This window comes from Rattus norvegicus, chromosome 2 (assembly GCF_021556685.1).
Source record: "Rattus norvegicus strain SHRSP/BbbUtx chromosome 2, alternate assembly SHRSP_T2T, whole genome shotgun sequence".
Taxonomy (NCBI): domain Eukaryota; kingdom Metazoa; phylum Chordata; class Mammalia; order Rodentia; family Muridae; genus Rattus; species Rattus norvegicus.
Genome location: NC_141535.1, coordinates 72,305,317 through 72,326,386, shown reverse-complemented (window position 1 = coordinate 72,326,386; position 21,070 = coordinate 72,305,317). Strand labels below are relative to the sequence as shown.

At 35.4% G+C, this 21,070-nt stretch overlaps 1 protein-coding gene across 1 annotated transcript in view; it reads right to left on the bottom strand.

The window, feature by feature from the left end:
• The window catches only part of Cdh12 (cadherin 12), a 1,210,919-nt gene extending 1,193,415 nt beyond the window's left edge, over window positions 1-17,504 (bottom strand). The window contains exon 1 of the mRNA XM_087621288.1: window positions 17,196-17,504. The gene's annotated coding sequence lies outside the window, so the exon portion shown is untranslated. The remainder of the gene's footprint in view (window positions 1-17,195) is intronic.
• Between the last annotated feature and the right edge of the window lie 3,566 nt (window positions 17,505-21,070).

The window sequence follows — 21,070 nt, the reverse complement described above, 5'->3', positions numbered from 1 at the left end:
AATGAATCAATGACTGGCCAAGCTTGCGACCCATGCCATGAAAGAAAGCCTACCTCTGACACTATTAATGATATTCTGTTATACTTTCAGACAGGAACTTAGTGTAATTCTCATCAGAGAAGCTTCACATAGCAACTGATGGAAACAGATGCAGAGACCAACAGCCAAGCATTAACTGGAGTTTGGAAATCCTGAGGAAGATGGAAAGGAAGGCTTGTAGGAGTCAGGGTGTTCAAGTATACTGCAAGCAAACCTATACTATCAACTAACATAGGGCTATCAGCACTCATAGAGAATAAGCCCTCAGTCATCCTGAGAATATTCAAGGGACCATTTTAGGCTCTCTGAAGTATATACCTCTTTTGTAACAGTATTTATGTGGAACTCCTAACCACAGGAGCAGGTGCTGTCACTGACACTGTGCCTCCTTTTGCAACCCATTGCCCTCACTTGGCTCTCTCTTCTAGCATCAATAAGAGAAGATTCTCCTATTAATACTGCAACATGATGTTCCAAGGCTGGTTGATATCCATGAAGGACCTTCTTTTTTTCTGAAAAGAAAGGGAGGATTGAATGGGGAGGAGGGAGGAAGAAGGTCTGGGAAGAGAAAAGCAAGAGTGGAACCAGGGGTCAGTATTCAAAGTAACAGTTTAATTAATTAATTACAATATTCCTATTACTGCTTCCATATCTTCTGATCCACATGGCCGTTTAAAAGTGAACTCAAGTCTGGAGGAAAGAAATGGACTTTCATCACATAGAAATGGTCATGTCTGTGGATCAAAATTTTTAGTAAACTATTAGTGGCTCTTGTGGTTTGAATGAGACAGACTCCCATAGTCTCATATATTTGAGTTCTTGATGCCGAGTTGGTTGAACACTTTTGGGAGGATTAGGGGCGTGACCTTTCCCAAGGATGTTTGTCACTAGGAGAAAGGCACATTTCAAAAGCCTAAGCCATTCCAAGTTCTTTCAATTTGTCTCTTTGTACTTTTAGCTTTTGGATCAGATGTTAACTCTCCAGCAATAAGAATGCCATGCCTTCCTGCATCCACTATTCACCCTGCCTTTATTGTCATTGACTGCAATGCCCTGAAACTGTGAGCCCTGAACAAATGCTCTCTTTTCTAAGTTGCCTTGGTCATGGTGTTTCATCACAGCAAAAAGAAAATAATGAAGACAAAGTTCACCTGAAACAGTACCTGTAGTTCTATCCTCTTTGACTCAAGGAAGAATGGATGAACTACTATTTAACAAGCCAGTACATGCCTAAGGCACACATGGTATAGGCTTTCCTTTATAGGACTTATATAATGCCTTTAAAAATAATTTGGGGGTCAGAAATAGATACAAAATCTAAAAGGGAACATAAAGTGGCAAGGAGAAACTTGGAAAAGCTTCTTTATAACCTTTGATTCATTTAAGTAAATGGGGATAGTTTTGATTCAAATGAATAGTGTACATTGAAAAGCAAATAAATTTAGTAGTGAAATTTTGTTTGAATATTTATTCAAAGAAATAGTCAAAAGGTTTTATGTCATATGTCATATTGCTACATTAGTGTAGAAAGTTCTGAGAAATTAGTGTACACATGTAACCAATTAGATTACTCTACCTCCAAAGAGTATACCTGTCTAAAATAATAACTAAAACTGAACAACTAAATAAAACCAGAAGTACTGCATGTTTTAATCTTTTAAAAAATATTACCTGACTTTGTTTGTTCCAATACAACTATAGTTTAATGTCATATGTTTTAGTAATTAATATATTTCAATGCAAAATTCTGTCTAGACACATTATTTCCTTTTTCCTTAATTATTTGTATAGTGCTTAAAACAGTGTCTGTTGCATGTTAACCACTATTGACAGTTTGCTAAATGAAATATTATAGATAAAATATGTTTACAACCCTCAAATTTATTATACAGTGCCTGATATTACATAAGGAAAAATCAAATTAAAAACTTAATTCTTGTCCATCAAACTATTGTCATTTGCACTTCTCATACATGTGTCATAATGGTAATATGTGTTTGATATTTTAAAAACATATATTATTCTGTCATGATAAAATTGAAAACAATTATATAACCATTTTCAATATACATCTGAATAAATACTACCAGTGAACATTTTATCAGAAATGTTTTTGTTGTTATTGATAGGGTACACTGGGTGGCATGACAAAACAAGGTGAAATATGATAAGCTAGTAGATGTTTACTATATTTCATGTGGAAACGGCACAATATTAGAATCCTAGAATTTCTATGGGAAGTGTAAGCTCAATTTCTTGTGTGTAGAAATTAAAATGAACTGAAGAAATGTCTTTGGTGGCTACTATGAGATATGAATGTATACTGTGGTGCATTGTCACTATTGAGAAACTATGAGCAGGTGGTACAGATGTCTTTTGCAGATGGTTGTTGATGAGAACTGATTGCAGTGAATTTGTGTGTGTGTGTGTGTGTTTGTGTGTTTGTGTGTGTGTGTCAGTGTGTGTGTGTTTGTACACATGTTCTTATGGAGAAGTAAAGGATTGTCAAATCTTTTCAAAGATCACTGTAGAGTGATGTTTGTTGGACTATAACTAAAGTAGAGAGAGAAAACCTGTTCACCCTTTTACTACATGTGTGTACTATGTTCCACTTTATATCCTGAAAAGAGGTAGAACCCCAGACAGAGGTTGGTACTTAGAAAAAAATGGGTTCTTGTAGACCTCAGCATGGGCAGCTGGCATGCTTCTAACACATGACTGTACATGCTTGGATTGCGAGACAGCCTTGTCATCTCTGTTGCTTTCCACTGAACCCTTAGACAGTCAATAACATAGCTGTTCTTTTCACTATTCTGTCTTCCACAACTGCCCTCTTACTTGCTGAGCTCCACCTCTCATCTCACCCCATTTGCATAAATCATTCTAAAATTAAATTCCTTGTACTCATAAAATTAACGTGAACTCTGCTTCTATGATTGAAGCTTCATTAAAATGGTGATGATTCACTGCTCAATTTATTAACAATTAAACAGCAACAGTAACACATTTTGACAGAGCCTTAAATGTAACATTTACATAAATGCAATATTTTATTCTTCAAACACATAGTTTAATTTTTAATACAGTTGCAATTTAAGGGAATCTTGAGTGAATAAATTTTGCTATTTATGCATGTGTGTCTGTGCTGTGGGTGCCTAAATATATACAGATGTGTGTGCATCTGTGTGTAAATTAGAAGACAACATTGTTTACTGCATTTCAAGGGCAATCATTGTTTTGTTGATGTCTGTTAAGTTTGTCTTTTTTTTTTCGTTTTTATTTTTTTTTATTTTTTATTTTTTTTTTTATTAACTTGAGTATTTCTTATATACATTTCGAGTGTTATTCCCTTTCCCGGTTTCCGGGCAAACATCCCCCTCCCCCCTCCCCTTCCTTATGGGTGTTCCCTTCCCAACCCTCCCCCCATTGCCGCCCTCCCCCCATAGACTAGTTCACTGGGGGTTCAGTCTTAGCAGGACCCAGGGCTTCCCCTTCCACTGGTGCTCTTACTAGGATATTCATTGCTACCTATGGGGTCAGAGTCCAGGGTCAGTCCATGTATAGTCTTTAGGTAGTGGCTTAGTCCCTGGAAGCTCTGGTTGCTTGGCATTGTTGTACTTTTGGGGTCTCGAGCCCCTTCAAGCTCTTCCAGTTCTTTCTCTGATTCCTTCAATAGGGGACCTATTCTCAGTTCAGTGGTTTGCTGCTGGCATTCGCCTCTATATTTGCTGTAAAGTTTGTCTTTTTAAAAACAGCCTCTCGCAATTTTGCTGTTAACTCTACATGGTGGCTAGGTAAATGAATACAGAAATAAGTTAGAACTCAGATTGTATTTACTCAGGTATAAGTATAACTATAAGATACTATTAAAAAAGCACAGTATATTTATAAATATAGTATTGCCACTGTTTCATCCATACATTCTAAAATTTTACTAAAGTTCTAAACAATCTATTATTTCTTTAGGAAGATATGATTGGGTCCTCTCTCTCTCTCTCTCTCTCTCTCTCTCTCTCCCTCCCTACCCCTCATCTCTCTCTCTCTCTAGTGTGAGTGTGTGTGTGTGTGTGTGTGTGTGTGTGTGTGTGTGTGTGTCTGTATGCACACAGGTGCCCAAGGAGTCCATAAAAGGACTTAGATCTCCTGGAGATGCCACCGTATTCAGGGTGAAGCCATGTGAAATTAGTGCTAGGAACTGATCCACAGTATTCTGCATTCCTCCTTCCCCAATGATCAATATTAATATATATATTTGGAGTAAATATAAAATGGTGTGACTTTTTAAGACCTAAGCAATTACAACAATAAGAGATGTGATAACAGATAACAGAGATGGACAGAAATCTCACAGGGCCAAAACTCCTCATCAAAAACTAAGATAACTATACAATGCTGAGAGTGAGAAAAATAGGCTTCTGGAGGGAAAGCCCTCAAATTGTTACCAAGTACCAAGTGGTCAATCCTAAAACCGTGTATATACATATATATATATATATATATATATATATATATACATATATATATGTTTGTGTGTGTATCTATATGATTATATGATGTGAGTGGTTGCATTTATGAAATTATGAATACATATATATGTATATAAACAATGACTAAGCAAGAAGAGGACATAAACTTGAGGAGTGAAGTGGGTACAGAGGAAAGGATGGAGAGAGGAGAAGGAATAGGGAAAGTGAGGTTATATTAATGATATATGAATATGTATGTTATTAATATATAACTTATATTAATGTATAATATCGTTCAGTATAATAAATATATTTTTATAAGTTATATATTAATTTCAAAAAAGAAATAAAATGAAGAGTACATTTTCTAGAGACTCTTAATATATACTGAGAAAAATTAGGAAGCTTCATTAGCCTCAAACAAAATAGGGATACAAGGAAATATAATTTTTTGACAATACCATATCTTGACCCTGTATCTTTGAGTATGCTAGGCAAGTACCCTACCACTCACCTGTAGTACAATACCTTAATGAGCCATGCTTTAAGGGGCTAACATTGCTCTTGAAGTTATCAATTAAAGGATATTTTAATAACTGATATCACTGCTAATTATCCTTGAGTTGTAGAGACATGAGTAGAACTACTGTGAATCGGAGGGCATCTCCACATACGTTGGATACAGGGGTAAGGAGATTTCTGTGGAGTTTAGTATGCACTATGAAAGGAGAAGAGCAGCGTGTGGGAAATGGCTCATGATCTTTCAGGTTGATTAACTGGATAGATGGACCTGTTAAATAGTGAAGTCTTAGGATTACCAATGTTTAGGAGTGAAGTCTAAGAATTCAATTTGGACATGAACATTTAAGATGCCCACCCGAAATCCCATTTATATGCCAAGTAAAGCACATGGATGGAGATTAAATTTGGGTAAATCTGAGATTGGAGATGTATATTTCCGAGTTTTCAACATATGTGTCTAAAATTATGTACTTGGGTGAGATCACTTTGGGCGTGGGTGTAGACAGAGGAAAACAGGAACTCCTCCAACAATGTGAGAAGAAACTAGAAATGACTACATGGTGGTTGGTTTATGAGGTACTGGTATGAAACATTGTCCACGGAAGTGAAAGTTCACTGAATAGGAATAGATATGAGCACTGTGACATATAAACATTCAGCTGCAACAAATTTGATTTTTCGTTTTAAGAAGTTGCATTAAATGTATAATGAAATCTGAAAGTGTAGTTAATAATAATTATTATTATTTATCCAGCCAAAATGCATCAGGTGACAGCAGTTGAAAAGTCTCAGCAGGTTAAATTTGGAGAAAAATGTCTAAAAATATCATGTAAGAAACTGGTACTATGTGGAAGCCTAAATAAAGTGCTTATTAGTCATTTCTTGGATTAGACTTAACCTCCAGATGGCTTCTCCTAAAATGTAAACATGTGACTTGAAATGGATAGTGTTAAATAAGTAATCTCAAAAGTATTTTAAAATGCAAATGTCTAAAATTATCACAGATGCTCCTGTATTTTCAAAGGGATTCACCCTGGAAAATTCATTCATCTTTGCTAATACTGTAAGTAAAAATGAATTTAATATACCTAACAAAGTGAACATAGCCTAGTACATTATAGAGTAAGGTGGTTTGCACACTCCATTGGGTCTCTTTCTGCAATCTATGATTTGCCATGGAGAAGCCAGCATAGATACTGCATATGCTTTCTAAATAAATGATCGAAATACTAAGCACTGAATCCATATAAATTTATGTCATTCTAAAGCAGAGAAATTGAAATCCATGCCATTGTAACCCAGAAACAGTCCTGTACTTAAATCAAACAAATGCAACCGAAGAAGAATGGAAGCATCCCCTTCTGATCATGGTTAGAGAATGGCCTGTATCCATGTATGATGCTCTGCTTTCCTCACGTTTCTTTTATTTTTTCCCTCATGTTACTTTTTATTTTTCCTCATTTTTTTTCTTTTTTTTGAAATTTTTTCCATCTTTATTAAATTGGGTATTTTTTATTTACATTTCAGATGTTATTCCCTTTCCTGGTTTCCAGGCCAACATCCCTGTAACCCCTCCCTCTCCCCTTCTACAAGGGTGTTCCCCTCCCTATCCTCCCCCCATTGCCGCCCTCCCCCCATAGTCTAGTTCACTGGGGGTTCAGTCTTGGCAGGACCCAGGGCTTCCCCTTCCGCTGGTGATCTTACTAGTATATTCATTGCTACCTATGGGGTCAGAGTCCAGGGTCAGTCCATGTATAGTCTTTAGGTAGTGGCTTAGTCCCTGGAAGCTCTGGTTGTTTGGCACTGTTGTTCATATGGGGTCTCGAGTCCCTTCAAGCTCTTCCAGTCCTTTCTCTGATTCCTTCAACGGGGGTCTGGTTCTCAGTTCAGTGGTTTGCTGCTGGCATTCGCCTATGGTTTTTGTATTTTCCCTCATGTTTCTTTTTTTCCCTCATGTTTCCTGATAGGAACTTGCAACGCCACTCACTATACAGTTGGAATAGTAAATAATCAAAGGTCAAATGGTACAATGAGTAGCATTTTTAATCCTGTGAGATCTGCAGATATCACTCCTCATCAATCAGGCATAAAGCAACATATTTGTAAGAGAGTCCATGATGGGCTTTCACAATAACCTAACCTGAATGGGAAATTATTTACTAACATAATAAATATTAATCACAAATATAGTGTGAGATCATAGTTGAAGTTGAAATCTTTCTCATAATTAAAGGTTGAGTCGAAAGAAACTCTGAGAGTATTTAACACTTTTGTAACTTGTCACCCAAAACAACTGCTTTCTCTTAAGCTTGGCTCACATAGTACAATTTTCTAAATATATATTTGAGTAACAAATAATAATCCACAGGGAACCTGTAGTTCAGTTTTAATTCTTATCAGGTGAGAGCAGATGCCTTTCCTAAGGAAGGTCCTGGTTTTGTTTGTTTAGTTTTGTCTTTTTGCTTTTTGTTTGTTTTTAAAGGTAATCTTAAATGTTTATCATAAAATTATCCTGTTCTTATAAAGTTTGAAAGTTTTTTGCATGAAAGAATTAAAGAGTATATCCATTTACAATAATTGGTTAAATAACCACTAATGAAAATATCCTGGCTCTCAGTTAAAGCTATTAATCATAGCTTTGTGACTGGAAAGCAAAACACAATAATTTTTCAGTTTACTTTTCTGTGAATGCACAATATTATGATATTTTCCTACAATGTAAGTTTGTAAGAATACTCATAACTTACCAGTTTTCTGTGGTGACATGAACTAATGGACCACCTTTAAATTAATTCACTAACAAAGCCAGAATGTGATACAAACTCTTTTTGCCTGCACGACTCTGAACCTGGCATTGTGCACACATGATCTCACTATTGTTCATCGCCCCCGTGGCTGTCATCACTATTGTAAATCACTAAGGAAGAATAAATGAAGCTGTTTCCCTACTGTCATTCATGTTCTCTAGCTTTCAGCATAGTGTGAAAGTATTTCATTTTAGGAAAAATTAATGCCAAAAGTGTTTATTTTCTTCTATGGGAAACACTTAGCTAGCTTTACAGATTCCAATGAAGAAGTTGCTCTTTTGTGTGTATGTGTGTCTGTTTTTATGCATGCATAAGCGTGCACACAGGAGTGATAAAGTTGAAATGTGAGGACATTAAAAAGTGCTTTGAAAAACATGTAAAGTATGTTTTCCAGTGTATTCCTCTCAATTTTCAAGACAACTTAACACAGAAGTATGCTTCTGAAGATATGGTATAGAATTAAAAGGGAATATAAAATAGGCAATTGTCGTGTTTGCAATAGAGACAATTAGGCAGCTTGCTGATTATAATTATGAGTAATATAACATTTTAACACATTATGTGTAGACTTCTGCATATGAGACCACACAATTAAAGAAGTCTATGTATATTTGTGCTTAAGTAACATGCATAAGGAAACAATATTCAAGTAGATGTAGTTTCTTTTAGACTATTTAATAGTTAAGAGACCATTCTTCTATTTCATATCTTTTCGAAAGAAAGCAAACCAATAATACTTTAAAAGGAAAAAAAGAACAGAGTGGATGGATAGAGAAAATATTTATCTTTCTGATTAAGACCATACCCAAATGAAATTTGAATAAGCAGTTACTATGTTGCTATTCTCAAAAGCCAATTGACTCAGTTGAGTTCCTTTCTGTGGGCTTGAATAGTAATTCAGCCACAGTGATCAATCATAAAAGATCACAAACTTCCTCAGTAAGGTTACAAATTCTAACTTGTAAATCCAAAGAATAAGGAAGCTTAACATTATTTTGATGTGGTGACATGACCCACATGGATCTTAGGGATAATGGGTAACTTAGCTCACTGAAAATAAAACAGCTCCATGATCCGTCATTAACCTAAGTGAGCCTGTGATTCACTGCAGCAGCCCCCTAAATGAATAGGTCACTGCCTGTTTAAAAGCTCTGAGATTTGCTAATGTTCCAAGGACTTGGAGTCTATTAGAGCAGACAGCCTGAGCATGTACAAAATTGGAGATAGCTTTAGATAACTATCATGCTTTGATTTGTTGAATAATCTTCCTTAGAAGCTGTTGCAAACCAAGATCACTGTAGATGCTATATTATTCTGCATAAATATGTAGACGTGTCAAGTTGAAAACAAGAGAGAGGACTATGTCAAGAAACACTCCACAAAAGGAATTAAGTTCCCACTCAAAACGGACTTTTAGAGTGCAATTAACTCCATTAGAGAGAATAGAGTTCAGAATACTGCTCAAATTAAGGCAGTGCCGTTAGTAGCAGGAGTAATTCAGGAAGAATTAGCAATGCCCTTCTGAAGAGAACTACTGAATTAAATCTTAGAAGGCTTTAAAATTAAACCACTTAATTGCTTCTTTAGGTGTTCTGGACTGTACATAGACTCAAATGCAGCTGTTAATGCAGAATCTCCTCTGTAATCCTCAGAACCAAAACTGAATCTTGGAACCAATTAGGCAAACTTTTGTTAGCCTCCATATACCTTTATAGTGTTTCTATTTCATTTTATTTTAGTTGTAGATGACATGAAAAACTGGGTCCTTTTACAGTAATACAGCATTGGATTTTGAGGTGAAATGACCAGTACTTCTTCCCATTTTTCTGCCTTGACCTTTGAAATGCTTTTGTAAACCTATAAAAACCTATAGCACTCATATTGTACTATATTCATTCCAATATTTACCAGGAGGACATAGATTCTGCAAGAAGAACAAATGTGCACAAATTTAGCATAGCATGAATATATTTTGGTCAAACCGTCATTTTAGGAGAATGTTGTACAACTCACCCTTCTTGCTGAAGGTTCTTTTCATGTTATCCAAATTTTTCAAGGATTTTAACATGTATTCATATGTACATGGGCATTTATGTGCTCATATGTATTCCGTCAATTCTAATTCTCCACACTTTTTGAAGACTTCCAGGTACCAGACAGTATTATGATGACTTTCTCTCATAGGAGTTGGTTTTAATTATATAAACATGACAGAAGCCTCTGGATTACATTGGTGTTGCATGCCAATAAACCTGTCATTATTAGAATTTATGTCTAACTTAACTATTTTAGGAGTGATCTTGAAGTGGCAAGCAACTGGGGAGAAAGCTCCAGTTCTGCATTATGGTTTACTTATAAATGTTTCTCAAACACAATGCAACAAAAAGGTTCCATTTCCTTACTGCAACACTGGTGAGAAGTAGTACAACCTTACAATATAGGAAGAAAATGTCACTGGGAATTGCCCTTGAAGAGAATAAGTGCAAGATGGCCTCTTCCCCTCCCAGCATCTTTCCCTCTTCCTTATCTCCTTTCTTCCCACTGGCCCTTCCCCCATCCATTCATTACTTCTTCCCACTCCCTTTCTGCTCCCAAAGTGATAAGTTTTCTCCAACATACAAGTATATTATGATGCATCACATGACCAAAAAGTTCACTGGAGGAGTGTGACTACAAAAGGACATTTCAAAATAGCCCCCCCTAAGGTTGTTTCAAATATTTTGTTAGAGCTATGCAAAGCTGTTGATTATGCAATTCACCGTGATGAACATGATTTAAATAATAGCAGTATATTTAGTCTATACAAGGTAATTAGATATCAAGAATTTAGTTTTAAACAAAGTGTGCTTGAAATGACTATTAAATATTCAAGTGGAAATATTGCCTGATCATCAGTGTCCCTGCTAGAGGTAGTAGATAACCTGCAGCCTGAAGCAGGCCATATACCATATATATATATATATATATATATATATATATATATATATATATATATATATATATATATATATATATATATTCTTATATATATTCTTATATATATACCATAAGAATAAGAGAATCTCTCTCTCTCTGACTCTCTTCTGCTCTTCCTCTTCCTCTCTCTTCCTCTCTCTTCCTCTCTCTCTCTCTCTCTCTCTCTCTCTCTCTCTCTCTCTCTCTCTTCCTCTCTTCCTCTCCTCCTCTCCTGGCTTGACATGATAAAAAAAAGAATAAGAGAATCTTATGTTCTCATTGTTCTTATTACACAATGTAGGAATACAAATTACCTGTAAACTGACAATACAGACTGTAGAATGTATTAGACCCTATAATTCCTGTTAAGCCTTTTACCCTAATAGATTTAGTATTCAAATACTCATGCTAGATCACATGACTACAATATAAGGATTCATTCTATCAGGATCTAGCTAGGAATGAATGTCTTCCTCTCATGGAGATATGCTGAATTGATATTATGAAAATTAAAATTTCTCCCTCTGAAGCTATGGCTGATTACAGAATTTTATCTCAGCCTCCCATCTTGCTTAACTAACATGTACCTCAGCCTTGCCAAAAGCTTAAGCTTCACTCTTTACCTCATGTCCCACTGCCTGTAATTAAGGACGAGAGGGAATGGAGTCAAATCTTACTTTAAAATCTGCCAGCAATCACATCCCTGCAGAAGTGGCAACTCTTCATGGAAATAGTGATTCACAGAGTCCCAGAAGAATATTTGATTGTAGATACACAGACATGCTTAAGGACAAAGATGGATTCTGAGAAATAAACCTTTAGGGAATGTCACCGTTGTGTAAAAAATGTAAAATACACTTACAGAAAGTTAGATAGTGTAAGTCAAGTATGCAATGAATGAATGGTTCTTCTGATGAAATCAAAAGATGAAATAAATACAAAATACATGCAGTTGCTGCCAATATATAACAACATAGACTTCAGTGTAAACATTGTTTAAGTAAAACAACTATGCCATAAATTGTTAATTAAAACATAATCCACTAACAAATATTTATCATTCTCAAATATTATTCACCAAAATAATTATTTTATATTACTAGAAATACACTATTATTTTTACGCCAGCAATACCAGAAACTAATATAAATCTATGATACCTATAGATGTTTATCTCTAGGTATCAGTGAATTTTGATCTCTATTGTAATCTATGGACGACCACTGAATGAAAGATCTTTGAGTGACTTTCTTGCCATTAGGAGTACCTGTGACAACATTTTCATTATTGTATAAGTCACTTCTACACATCTCTTCAGAAGTTACTACAACTTTCAACTCTGTAAGGAATTTTATTTTTATTTTCTATTATAAACTTACATCAGAGGATAATATCAATTTATTTTCTGATATTAAGTTTCCATTCCATTTTCAACATTTTCCAAGCTTATGTATTTTGCTAAGACATGTATCTTGTATAAGATATTTATCTTGTATGGATAGCAAATATAACTGAATATTTTGGTAATTTCCATCTCATCAAGAAAGAAGTATTATTGAACATAAGAAATAAGATATTATTCTATATAAGAAATAAGATGCTTTTGAATAAGTTCTATAATATCAGACAATATTCAGTATTTGGTTATTAAGAATTAGTGTAGAAATGCCATTCCATTTCACATCTGTACTGTTTACTCTGTGGTCAGATGCTGTACACACCTGTATCTCTCATTCTTAGGTTATTAAGATTATATTTTATCTCTTTATTTGTACAAATATCCATTAAAGTAACAATTTGTTTCCACATTCTCTGACTCTTCTTTTAAAAAAACATTTTAATTTTATTTGTAATTGTGTGTGTGTGCATGTGTGTGTGCGTGTGTGTGTGTGTGTGTGTGCGTGTGTGTGCGCGCGCGCGCATGAACATGCATGGATGTGTATATGTGTTCCAGTGTGTTTGTATATGTGTCTCAGAGAAGGTTTGTGTATGAGTGAGGTGGTCATAGAGGTTAGAAGAAGGTAACGGAACTACAGGAGATGGAGACATAGGCAGGTGTGAGTTTCCCAATTTGAGTGCAGTCTCCTGTAAAAGCAGTAAGTACTCTTAATTGCTAACAACCCCTTAGCCCCACTCTTTATTTGTGGTCTCCCTTTTTAAAAAAGTAAGCCTTCTTCACAGTTAGTGATTCTTCCATACTGCAAGCAATGTCCATGCCTATTTGTTAACTTTTTATAAAAAAAATATTTTGCATGTATTAGTGTGCATCTTTGTACATGTGTGTGTGCTTGCATGTGTGTGTGTTTGTGTGTGTGTGTGTGTGTGTGTGTGTGTGTGTGCATACGCAAGGCATTTTGTGTATCAGCAGACAACTTTTAAGAGTTGGTTCTGGCTTTCCATGATGTGAGCCCTTGGGATTAAATCCAGGTCATCAAGTTTCATGACAGGTGTCTGTAGGCACCAAGCCATTTCACTGGCCCAGATAATTATCCATGCAAGTAGCCTAAGGGCAGATTCATCTCCACCATGATAATTAAGTTCAACATTTAACAAATCCTGACAACATGTTTCATCATCTAATGTATTCAGCCTTGTTGTTACCTGTAGCCTAGACTTCTGCAGTTAAAGTGTAAAATAGAAGGACATGTCCATTAATAAGAACTATCAATGGAATAATAGTAGTCTACATCAAGTAGTACAAGAAACCAACACCCAAGAACTAAACATTTTCCTCACAAAGGCCCAGAAAGTAATTTTTATAACATTATTTTAAATCTTAGCCCAGCATTCAGAATGTTATCAAACTGTAAAGGAGTCAGAATTCTCATGTTTATACATAGAAGACTTTTTTATATTTAATAACAATTGTCAAGACTATCGGAGCTATAGGATCCATTAATCACATCACAAATTGAAGGGGCTATTAAACACATCTGAAACTAGTAGCCTATTTCACAGGTGAGACTCTCTTCCAAGTCTCTCCTCTAACAGTGGCTACTTACATCAACTCTGAAGAAAAAGCATGCATCCTGTAGCCATTTGAGCATATCAGTTAGAGAGTGGTGTGCAAGCCCTCCTCTTTTCTAATGAGAATCTGTGCACAGTCTTAAGCCTCAGCTTCTAATATAGTTCTAAGACATGTGCATGAAATATATAAATTTTAAACATAATTTTCCAGTGCATGAGGTGTCTATATATTCAAGGTAATGTGAACTACTTTATAAAAGAATCATATAGCTGTTTTTAGAATAAATATTACAAATTAATATCAATGGGGAAAAATAACTGTGTAACAAAAATTTAGTTTACTCCATGTTGTAAACACTAATGTATTAGTGCAAAGCAAACCTTAATAAAACTAAATGTACAGCAGAATGTGTACTTGCTCTGGTTTTGATATCCTAGGGTGTGATTATTAAAGGTCATGATAAAATATAATAAATATATAATTGAGTTTTTATAATGTGTGTCAAGAAGATCACAAAAGTAAAATTACTAGAACTCATTTTTTCAATTTTTCTTTGAGCACATCTTTCACTTGTTCTAAAACAAAATGTTTCTTATTCCATATTGCTTGTCATATTATCATAGTCCACTTTAACTTTGAGCAATCACGATCATGCGATACAGATGCTGTAACACACACATTCACACACATTTCCCTTTAATTGTGTGGTTGTGATATAACAACTCTTCTGCTTAGCAATTTAGGAAAAATGAACTTGCCTAAAATTCAAAAGTGATTCTAACAGTTGTCACCCTTTAAAAAACTTACAATTTATTGTTAATAAGAAAAAAGAAGGTCTAAGTAAACTCCTCAAAAACTTAACCCTTGCATAATGAAATAATTTATTTTCCAAAACTAATTTTATTTATCATAAAAGTAAAAGCCAATAATTAAAGCAGAATGATCTATTTCACCTTATGCTTTAATGTAGATAGGATTGGCACCATAATATTAATTAAATGCTGCTTATTGATTGATAATGATAATGTAATCACATATTTAAGGAAACAATTTGCTCACCCACAGACACAATACTACAATACTGCTTTACTTTACACTAGACCGGTGTAGCAATGTTTGCCTTTGGAAGTGTTTGCATTTGGGACAGGATGCACTAATAGGTCATTTTATTATTCAAGTGTTTAGATTTAGTATTTTTACAAGAAAACATGGCTCACTTCTGCAAGCAAGCATCAACCTGAATCTCTCTAACATACATTTAGATTTAATGGCATGGCGTCTACATGGACTAGGTGAGAAAATTGATGCTTCAAATTGCACATAAACACAGTATAAAAACAGAATATCTGCACGTTTAATTCATTAGCAGGAGTGATTAGGTGTCATCACAGTGCATTTGAAGAAACAAGAATGAATTATATATTAACAAGGATGAAACCATTACATTGGTTGGCTTCTTTTTTTTTTTTTTTTTTTTTTGGCCGATATCAAAAATTGTTCCACAAAATACAACCTGTCACAATCCCAAATATAAAAATGCTTGATGTAAGCATAAAAGAATGGTGCCCTCAAATCCAGGGGTAAGTATGTCAAATCAAGCATTAGTTGGGATTTTTTTTTCCCAATAAGCTAAGTTCTATTTTTTTGCTACTGCAAATTCTTAACACACAGAACAAATGACAATCTCTGCTGCTAATTGCTCTGTATTTTTGTGGGTATTATCTGAAACAATCACATCACTAAACAGATCAGTGGAGGAAGTGAGCTCTAGTCAGAAAATCACTTGGCTTAAAACTCCTACTGCTTAAAAAGAGCACAAGGCAGTGGTAGTGAAGTACACAGCAATTGAGTGTTAAGGAAACACTGTAGAAATAGGAAAAATGCTTCCCTTTCTATGAAGCTTCGTTACAGGTTAACGTTTGATGTTAGATTTTGAAGTAATATTGTTAATGCAGAATATGATACTGTATTCCTTTGCGGGATTTCATGTTATTTGCGAATCTCTTTTTACATCAAGAGTTCCTTTAGCAGGTTTAGAAAACCCTCTAGTCTTGTTGCTGAGTAAGCGGATTGTGGCAGTTATTTAAATGGAAGTTCCCACTTGGCTTATGGCTCTGCACTTGAGCATTCCAAAACAATGTGTCAATCAGCTGCTTACAGCTAGTAAAAGTACTCAGCTGCCTTTCAATTCTGAAGGCACATTATGTGAATGAAGGGGGATGTTTACAGCCTAAATCTATTCCTTTCAACAAACAATACTGTTAAAAAGTTAACATGCTATTTTAAAGTGCATAGTCTAATGTGGCAAAAAACCAAAATGTTGCAAGAAAATCACGAGGTTCAGTGTCCATAGATGCCTAGTATCTAAATACTAGTTTATAAATTTCTTGTCTCATCAATTATGCTGTAAAGATAAATAAAGGACAGGTATTTGTTTAGATTTTTCGACTGTTTTGTCATCTCTAGAGTAATGAAAATTGCACATATATTCTGAAAATACTTCATGTACGTTTTCCCAAAGTATATAAACTGATTTCTTTGCTGAGAAGTGTGTGATTGAGCTTTAAAAGACCTGATGAGAAACTGGAAATTAAGAATGGTTACAGAATCGGCCAAAAGTATGTCAGATGCCTCTCCAGAGAGAACAGAGAAATGTATCTGTGAGAGGCATCGCAAACCCTCTAGTCCAGAGGTACTGAAGCCACCATATTCTCAACATAAGAGGAGTACAGGAACCAATGATGTTAAAACATATTATTTATAAAAACATGAATAATCGCCATGAAAGAGCCTTTAGGTTCTCTGTTATCTGTCCCACTTAATCATTACATCTTTTTACTAACATCAAATAATTAATGCCTTTGAAAAATTTCCAGATCATAATATACAATAACCCTGAGCTGGTGTAGTAATTGTCCCAAGTGAGTTTTGTGGTAGGAAACGCAAGATGCCTCCACACTGAGCTAATGAAATATTAAACTGCTTCTCACTTGTAATTTAAATAAGAATGTTTCAATTTTTCTTTCCTTTAAGTAAGTATCGAAGGGAATTGGCATTTTGAAACTAAAGCCTTGTGTTGCTTTTAGCCACGTTGAAAGCATTTGCAAAATAACCAGTTGAACATCTATCTATGGCTTATCCATTTATTTTCCTTTGGTATTTTAGATTAGATAAGGTTCATTAGAGGCGAACGTGTCCCTCTCTCTCCTTTAATGCAGCTCACAGCTCTAAAGACTACAGACTTGTTTAGAACTTGCTGAAGTTTCCTAACGCAAAACCCGCTCACAAGCTTCCGATTCAGATACCGGGTCGGTGAACAGCTTTCTCCAGCTTTGACTAGCCCGGCATCACTTTATTAATCATGCATGCGTCTCTGTGCGTGTTCCCTGAAGCGATCACACACAGGAAATCCAATCTTAGTTAGAAAAGGAGCCTTACCTGATGGCTGAGAGCAGACGCAGCACAGGAACAGCAACGGAGAAAGGGCAGCAGCGGGATGAAACAACACAGCCTCGCTCCAAGGTGCGACTTCTCCCTCTGCCTCTCTGTCTCTTCCCTCTTCTCAATCACTGTAGCGAACCACGACCGCGCATTTTGTCCCCTTTAATTCACAGAAGATTCCCAGGCCAGGCAGCCAGCAGACACCACTTTGTTCCTGGAAGAGTCAGCCTCTCTTCTCAGAAACGCCTGGACCCTCTCTGTGGCTCCCTCCACATTTACCCTTCAGATCAATAATGCTCTCAGGGCGGAGGGGGTGGGGGTGTTGGGGAGGCTCAGCTGCAGTGCTTAGCCATGAGCCAATGGGGGCTCAGGATTCCTTCCCTGTCATCTCCCCGCCCTCAAAACAAAACACAGCGTGCCTTTGACACGTCTCTGAGTTGTGAAAAGTAATTGAATCCTATATTTAAAATGCATCTTATATGTTCTCCCCCCAAAACCCCCACCGTTCATTGTAAAATTCTTTGAATGAATGGAAAGCTGAACCTCTCAAGGAAGACTTATTAGACTAGCTGGGCAGAACGGTGCATTTAGGAGATGAGAAAGTGACTTTAAACCTGACTTTAAACCTGAGGCTGTGTTTTGAAAATGGGCGAGTGTGTGGAAGATCAGAGAGGGAATGACTGAGATTCGATACTCACAGAACCCAGGAGTTTGATTCTTGTGTTTTGTGGAAGAATACAATAAACTCAGTATACATCTGAATTGTCTCAGTCTTTACATGTTAAATGACTATCAGGCAAATGATTGTTTATTCTTAGTTGTCAAGGAGTTCCTTGTCACCCAGGTACCTGTCTCTATACCGATTATACATATCGCTATATTCTGAGGTGGTACAAATTATTCAGGATGCATTATGGGGTCTTTTAATTGTTCAAGTTTACTATAGGATTTTATAATTTACATGTTTTTATAATAAAAGTTTATTAGTTATTTCTGACATTTTATAATACTGCTTAATGACAGATATTATAACAAGGAAAGACCAGTATTGAATAAATAAGACTAAGTTCTTTAAAATTACCCAAGTCACAATATAACTCAGTCATGGCAATCTTTCTCTGGTTTGCACTATTTAATTATTTATTTAATATCTTAATAGACAATACCATAATCAAATTTTGCTTAAACAATTGAGTTTTCTGCGTTTGAGAAACAGTAATTTTGTCATTTATATATCGAGAATTAAGTAATTTTGATGTAGTAGTTAAATACAAGTCAGTAAGAATGTCAAGTACACAGTCTCCATACCATTTAAAAGCAAGAAGTCGAGTGAAATAAGAAGCCCAAACAACTGCACAAATAATGATGTCTTTTCAATGTCACCGTTGAATAAGAATAAAATTAATGTGTCTTTCTGAAATCTTTGTTCCACTGAAGTAATACAAAAAAGTTGATGCATTTGGTGTAGCCAAGCTTTGTATATTGTGACAAGTTACAATAGCTTGGGGAGTCATTACAAACAAAACAATTTCGTTACCTGTCCATCATGTGAAGGAACCATGGAGAAATGTAATATTTACAGCTCTGTTCACTGAGTCTCTATAAAAAAAAATCTTAATCTTGATTTTGTTGTAACTCACTCATGTAGCCAGCAAAATTTTACACAGGACAGTGTCTTGCTAAGACTGTATGTAGAAACGTTGTGTCCAATCTTGATATCTCACTTGCTGTGAATTGAGAAGGGGAATGACCATTCTCATCTCCATGCAGAACAAATTCATTCCACATTATGATCCAGCCTGTGGTATAGAATGGAGTATTATCTGACAAAAGATCAGATATAGCACAGAAAGTTAGTCAACAAGAATTTACCCCATGAAAATTAGAGGATTATACAAGAAGCCGGATGCTACTAACTAAAAAAATTATTAAAATTAATACAAACGAAAGTGAGAAAATGTATTGCAGCAAAGGAGTTAAATAATCTAAATTTGTTTGTGGAAGAAATAATCATACATTTGTCAGACAAATAAGCCTCTGCGGGGATTAATCCTTTAACAACAAAAACCTCTAGAAGACTACTAATAAAATAAATGTTATTGGTAAATATGTTATATATAAATATTTTCCCCAAGGAAGACACAAAAATAATTGTAAACAAAGGAAAAGTCATCACTGGGCTATGAAAACTTAAAAAATAGATACTGTGTAAAATAGATCAAGTCTTTATGGTTTCCATTCAATAAGACATTGACTTTCATTAGTTTGACTTGCAAAAAACTAATGCAGTTATCCATCTATCAGGTTACGTGCACTACTAACATGCTCCGTTTTGATCCAGGTTTTCACAAATTTTGCAAAGATGTTTGTAGTTGTTTCTCTTTAAACTACTACATACCTGCTCATGGTCTACTGCAGGGTTCCCGCACAGCTCTTTTACTCAAGTACAGATCCTGGCTAATGCCTCATTTCTAATCTCAAAGTGGAAGTAGATAAGGAGCTCACCCCAAACAAAAGATTCTAATTCAAGCAGTAGTAACTTCAATTCAGGAGGGACTATCCTCACGACTGCTTATATCCTCTTGGGAAAGAAAAGTGCAGACAAGTTGCTAAACCATTAGTCTATATGACAGAGATGTGTGTCATTTCTGTGTAGAGGGAACCATGGTGAAGGTCAACGACTAGTTAAAAATAATGACAGTCCACCAAATCTATTTTGTTGTTAAAAATCACAAAAAAAAAAATGGGACTACTAGCCAGGTTGTCTGTATAAGGGACTCTTATTGTTTCTCTTCATTGTGCCATTTGATATGTTAGGTATATTTTTGTTGAATTTTAAATTGAAGTGCTGAGAGGCAGAGAAAACCAAATGCAAGTATAAAATGCACAGAGCAAAGTGAAAGGTTTTTTTACTCATGGGTCAATGTAGTGGGGATAAGAATCAATGCTGTGTTTTAAATAGAAGAACTTTAGATTTTTTTTGTGTTGTATTTCAAAGAGGATTAAAGGAGGACTCAGTTTCTTGTTGTTTATGCCAGCTTTTATCCATAGTACATAAAACGAGACTTGATAGTAAGGGACTTGAATCGAAAAATGAACGTTCCTCCATATAGGCATAATCTTTGCTCAGAAATATGATATCTCTCTCCAGGTGTGTGTGTGTGTGTGTGTGTGTGTGTGTGTGTGTGTGTGTGTGTATGATAACATGTGCACACACCGTGTTCTTAAATACAAAAGGAGCCTGGCAACAAAATGCAAAGTTAAAGTGTGCTCATTTGAAAGATTTGGCACTAGCAAAAGGGAATAATTCCCACATGTATTTTGTTTCTCCCAAGTACCATGGAGATTAGAGATTAAAATATCGTTCTAAAAACAACAGAAACATTGTCTATATAAATGGTCATCTTTTATACCTGGATAATATTTACCTAAATAACAAGGATCAGAAAACCTGCGATGTTGAAATTTTACGTATTCTAATTGTGTAAGATACTCAATTAGACTAGGAAGTTGCACTGATAGTACCATACATAGAACACAACCATCTTTCAGAGTCTATAGGAAATAGGCATTGATTGTTTCACCTCATAACCTAGAGAAGGATTGTGCTTCATCTGCATATGCTTGTTTGCATATGTTCCTGGTCACATGTTTGTGAGTACACATGTGTTAGTGCATTTATGCATTTGTGTGCTTATCTTTCCGAAGCCCGATGGTGACTTTGTTTTTCATCCTTGGTTGCTCTCTGCTTTATATATTGAGGCAAAGTCTCCCTTTGGTCCCAGAAGTAATATTTGCAGTTACTCTGACCAGACAGTTTGCTCTGGATATTCTGTTTCTTTCTTTCACATGTTAGAGTATTAGTAGGACTC